Source organism: Suncus etruscus, chromosome 15, assembly GCF_024139225.1.
Source record: "Suncus etruscus isolate mSunEtr1 chromosome 15, mSunEtr1.pri.cur, whole genome shotgun sequence".
Classification (NCBI taxonomy): domain Eukaryota; kingdom Metazoa; phylum Chordata; class Mammalia; order Eulipotyphla; family Soricidae; genus Suncus; species Suncus etruscus.
Window position 1 is genome coordinate 28,178,469 of NC_064862.1, and position 6,192 is coordinate 28,184,660.

The 6,192-nt window shown below is 42.5% G+C and overlaps 1 non-coding gene across 1 annotated transcript; it reads right to left on the bottom strand.

Moving 5' to 3' along the window:
* Positions 1-204: 204 nt before the first annotated feature.
* LOC126031652 (U6 spliceosomal RNA) lies at positions 205-311 on the bottom strand. The gene has a single exon (XR_007503484.1). It is a non-coding gene; the product is annotated as a U6 spliceosomal RNA (small nuclear RNA).
* Between the last annotated feature and the right edge of the window lie 5,881 nt (positions 312-6,192).

The following is a 6,192-nucleotide window of genomic DNA, read 5'->3' on the forward strand; positions in this document are numbered from 1 at the left end:
TTTTGCTTTCTCTGGCTCTCTGTGTGTCTCTTGCTCCAGACTCTCATTAAATGCTTAAATGTGAATAACCCTGACACAGCCCCTTGTACTTGGGGGTTGCTTAGCCCAACATTTGTTGGTACTTCCTGGAAACATGAGAATGAAGATATGAATTATCAGGATTTGTAGGACACAGCAAAAGAGGTGGTAAGAGGAAAATTTTTTTAAAATATGGAATGCTTCACGAATTTCTGTGTCATCCTTGTGCAGGGGCCATGCTAATATTCTCTGTATCATTCCAATTTTAGTATATGTTCTGCTGAAGCGAGCACGGTAAGAGGAAAACTTATAATTTTGCAGGTATTCATCAGGAGAGAAAAAGGGGCTACATAAATAACTTAATGGTACAGTTTAGGAAATTGGAAAATGACCAACAAGGGAGCCAAAAGAGGCAGGAGGAAGGAAATAAAACTTTTAGAGCAGAAATTACTAAACTGGAAAATACATAAGACATAATTCAAAAGATCAATGAGATCCAAGAGGAACACAGGCAGCTGACCTTTCCAGATTCTGACTGAAGGTAGGAGTGAATCAGTCCATAGCTCTTTGACTCCTACCTGCCTTGGCTACAGAAGATTTTTTTTTTCGGTTTTTGGGCCACACCCAGCGGGGCTCAAGGGTTGCTCCTGGCTGAATGCTCAGAAATAGCTCCTGGCAGGAACGGGGGACCATTTGGAACACCAGGATTCGAACCAACCACCTTAGGTCCTAGATCGGCTGCTTGCAAGGCAAACACCGCTGTGCTATCTCTCCGGGCCCAGACTTTTTTTGAGGGCCACACCTGAAGCTGCTTTGTGATCCCTGGGTCCATCCAAGAGGAACACAAAGGGAAAAAAAAATAAATAAAAGTGCGCTTCGCTCTGCAGCCACACACTTCTTATATAATACGAATCCCATTACAATACACAGAATCACAGTTAAAGGGTGACAATGAGGAAACTACGAAGGACAACTGCATGCACAGAGTATGAGGATGGCAGTTCTGATGAGCTAAAAAGTGCCAACCATCCGGTTGACCTCTCGGAAAGGGAGTTTAGAGTGGAGATACGGAAGATGTTCATGGAACTCAAAGGGAGCATAGATCGATCTGAACAGACCACAAATATGGAAATCAGAAAACTCCAACCTGAAATAATGGAACTGAAAAATGCTGTAGAGTTAATGCAAAACTCTTTGGAAAGCCTCTCCTGTAGAGTAACAGCAGCTGAAGACAGAATTAGTCAGCTGGAAGATGAGAGGCATAATAACTCCATACAACAGAAGAGATTGGAAAAGAATCTCAAAGCAAATGAACAAACAATGGGGAAAATACTGAAAAATTTTGAACAGATGGCATCAGAAATGTTCAATAAATTCAACAGAAATAACATAAGAATCATTGGAGTCCCAGACACACAGGAGGAGAATCCCTAGGAAGAATCAACAATCAAGGACATCATTACAGAGAAACTCCCAGAAATAATGACTGTATGCAACCAAATCTTGCATGCCCGAAGAGTACCAGCTCAAAGAGACCCAAAGAAAAACACCCCAAGACACATCCTAGTCACCATGACAAATCCCACAGATAGGGATAGGATACTGAAAGCAGCAAGATCCGAAAGGGAAATTACATTCAAAGGAGCATCCTTAAGACTTACAACAGACATGTCACAGAAATTCTCAAGGCTAGAAGACAGGGATATTGTGACAAGACTGAATGAAATGGAGGCTATACCTAGAATAATGTGTCCAGCCCGATTTACATTCAGGTTTGAAGGAAGGATACATAGCTTCATGGATAAACAACAGCTCAGAAATTTTACAGATAGAAAACCAGCCTTAAAGGAAAAACTGAAAGGCCCACTTTAAGACAAGATAAACCAACAGACACACCAATTTTATAAATAAATATGGCATTAGGGGCCGGCGAGGTGTGGCTAGAGGTAAGGTGTCTGCCTTGCAAGTGCTAGCCAAGGAAGGACCGCGGTTCCATCCCCCAGCATCCCATATGGTCCCCCAAGCCAGGGGCAATATCTGAGCGCTTAGCCAGGAGTAACCCCTGAGCATCAAATAGATGTGGCCCGAAAAACCAAAAATAAATAAATAAATAAATAAATAAATAAATATGGCAGTAACTCACATGATAATCATCTCTCTCAATGTCAATGGATTAAATGGACCAATTAAGAGACACAAAGTGGCTAAATGGATCAAAAAGATGAATCCAACCTTCTGCTGCCTACAAGAAACACACTGAATAGTTAGAACAAACATAGACTCAAAATCAATGGCTGTAGGAAAATCATCCAAGCAAACAACACCCTTAAAAAAGCTGGGGTGGGGGCCGGAGAGATAGCATGGAGGTAAGGCATTTACCTTTCATGCAGAAGGTCATCGGTTCGAATCCCGGCATCCCATATGGTCCCCCGTGCCTGCCAGGAGCAATTTCTGAGCCTGGAGCCAGGAAAAACCCCTGAGCACTGCCAGGTGTGACCCCCAAAAAAAACCACAAAAAAAAAGCTGGGGTGAAGAAAAAAAGGGGGCCAGAGTGATAGCATAGAGGTAAGGCATTTACCTTTCATACAGAAGGTCGGTGCTTCGAATCCTGGCATCCTATATGCTCCCCTGTGCCTGCCAGGGGCGATTTCTGAGCATAGAGCCAGGAGTACCCCTTAGCGTTGTCGGGTGTTACCCAAAAACCAAAAAAAAGAAAGAAAAAAAAGAAAAAGAAAAAGAAAAGCTGGGTAGGCCATATTAATATCTGACAATACAAACTTTAGACTCAGAAAAGTTGTAAGGGACAAAGATGGACACTATGTTAATATCCAAATTATACAAGGCACTGACACAACATTACAAGAAAAAAATCATCTAACCCCATCAAAAAATGGGGGAAAGAAATGAACAGACACTTTGAAAAAACAGAAATGCAAATGGCTAAAAGGCACATGAAAAAATACTCCACGTTACTAATCATCAGGGAGATACAAATCAAAACAACTATGAGGTACTATCTCACGCCATAGAGATTGGCACACATCACAAAGAATGAGAACAAGCAGTGCTGCGGGGATGTGGAGAGAAAGGAACTCTTATTCACAGCTGGTGGGAATGCCATCTAGTCCAAGTTTTATGAAAAGTGATATGGAGATTCCTCCAAAAACTGGAAATTGATTTCCCATACGATCCAGCTATATCACTCCTAGGGATATATCCTAGGAACCCAAAAATACAATACAAAAATCCCTTCCTCACACCTATATTCATTGCAGCATTGTTTACAATAGACAGATTCTGGAAACAGCCTAGATGCCCCTCAATAGATGAATGGCTAAAGAAACTATGGTACATATATACAATAGAGGGCCCGGAGAGATAGCACAGCGGCATTTGCCTTGCAAGCAGCCGATCCAGAACCAAAGGTGGTTGGTTCGAATCCCAGTGTCCCATATGGCCCCACCCCACCCCTGTGCCTGCCAGGAGCTATTTCTGAGCAGACAGCCAGGAGTAACCCCTGAGCACCGCCGGGTGTGGCCCAAAAACAAAAACAAAAACAAAACATATATACAATAGAATATTCTGCAGCTGTCAGAAGAGATGAAGTCATGAAATTTTCCTATACATGGATGTATATGGACTCTATTATGCTGAGTGAAATAAGTCAGAGAGAGAGAGAGAGAGAGAGAGAGAGAGAGAGAGAGAGAGAGAGAGAGAGAGAGAGAGAGAGAGATCTAAACACAGAATGGTCTCACTCATCTATGGATTTTGAGAAATGTGAAAAACATTTGTGTAATTATTCTCAGAGACAAAATAGAGGAAGACTGGAGGGTCCAGATCCTGACATGAAGCACACCACAGAGATTGTTGGGTACAGTCACAGAAATAATTACACTGAAAACCATCATAACAAGATGTGACTGAATGAGGGAAGCTAAAAGCCTGTCTAGAGTACAGGCCGGTGTGGGTTGGGGAGGAGGGACACTTGGGATATTGGTGATGGGAATGTTGCACTAGTGAAGGGTTTTATATGTATGTGCATAAAGAAAAAAAGAAACAGGACAAGACTGGAAAAAAAAGAGATTAGGATTTCACTTTTCTTGTTATATTCCTAGTTACACCTATGCCCTTCTTTAAGCTCAAGAACTATTATTCAGAAAAAATATATAATATAACTTTACTGTAAAAAAAATAGTACTTTTGGGTGAAGAGAGGAGAGTTTTTCAAAAAAGAAAAAAAGGAACCAAAGCAGTATACTGTATAACCCAGCCAATCTTGGCAGACAGCTAAGGGATCCCCATACTGAAATAAGTGTTGCTTTAGAGTCTATATGGGATTCTCTCCTGAAGGGACTCTGACTAAGAAAAAAAATAAAGATCAATGAAAGTAAGAGTTGGTTCTTTTCAAAATTAAAATTAAACAAGCTTAAAAAAATGGAGCCCGAGCAGTGGCGCAACCAATAGGGCATTTGCCTTGCACACGCCAACCTAGGACAGATCGCAGTTTGATTTTCCGGTGTCTCATATGGTCTCCCAAGCCAGGAGCGATTTCTGAGTGAGCACATAGTTAGGAGTAACTCCTGAGCATCACCGGGTATAGCCCAAAAAGAAAAAACCAAAAATACAAAACAAAAAACAAAAAAAAAAACCAAAAAAAAAAAAACCCAAAGCCTAGGCCCAAATGGATTCACTTATAAATTCTTTCAAACTTTCAACAAATACCTATTACCAAATTTTTCATGGTCTTCTAGAAATTGAAAAACCAGAAACACTCCCAGTTTCTGTGAAGCTACCATCACCCTGATATCCAAAGCAGACAGACACCACAAAACAAACAGAAACAAAAAAATAAAAATACAGGATGATATTCTTCATAAACACAGGTGCAACGATCCTTAACAAAATACTAGCAAATATACAGTTCATCAATTGGATGAACTAGCCGTCCAATTCAACAATTCATCAAGCCAACATTTCATCAAAAAGCTCGTACTATGCAACCAAGTATGTTTTATTCTAAAACTGAAAGAATGGTTTAATACATACAGGCCAACCATCATAATACGTTGATTAGAGGAAGCCTCATACCCTAATCCTAGGGCACTAGGGGAATGCAAGCTTGGAAGCAGTGCTGACACAGGAAACAGTCCTCACCAGGTTAGGGAGATGAAACAGTTTCAAGGAACTTCCACCACAGGTTAGCTGCAAACAGGCAAAAGGGCACTGGCAGGCGAGCTGTAGAACCAAAACTGCAGGGAATCTCTCTGACCCGAGGTATTTATTGGGATAATAGGACCACTCCCATGGATGGAAAACAGGTAGGGGTAGGGGGCCAATTCAGAGGTACTGCCAGTGTGATCCACCCCCCCACAGGCCCCAAATGATAACATCTCTTTATCCAGCCTCGATTGTCCAATCTACAGATTTATGATGGGGATCTGGGTGAGCGGAACTGGATGGGGCCCCAACTCACCCACAGACTGACCCAAGAATGTGGCAATGATCTTGGGGCTGGCGAAGGCCTCCATCCTGTTCTTCAGCACCACCAAGTGCATACACTTCTCTGAGTAGTCAGGCATGTCCAAGAGCATGGCCAGGCTGTTCTGCATCCTGATGAGGTTAGTGGAGATCACAGCTATGTCCTAGGGAAAGAGCAGGACAGATAGCCCCAATTTGAAGAGGCCTCTGCACTTCAATCAATATGAGCCAATCTCAGGACCGTGGAGATAGTTTCAGGTCTTAAGCACTGGTCTTGTGTGTTATTTGATCCCGGGCACCAACACAGTGGGTTCTGGGACTTTGCAGGCCTTAGTTGACAGCAAGTTTCTTTTGTTTTGTAGTGTTTTTGACTTGTTTTTGTTATCCTGGCTATGTGCTCAGAAATCGCTCCTGACTTGGGGGACCATATGGGATGCTGGGGGATAGAACCGGGCTCTGTTCTAGGTTAGTGCGAGCAAGGCTGGTGTCCTACTGCTTGTGCCACCACTCCAGCCCCCAAACCAGTAGTATTTTCTGAGCACTACAGGGTGTAAGAGCTGCTCCCAAAAAAATTGCTTCTTTATTTGGTTAGTTTTTGGTTTAGGTACTCAAGGCTTCCTCTTGGCTCTGTGCTCCGGAATCATTCCTGGCTGGGCTTGGAGGACTCTTTGCAGTGCCAGGGACTGATCTAGGGTCA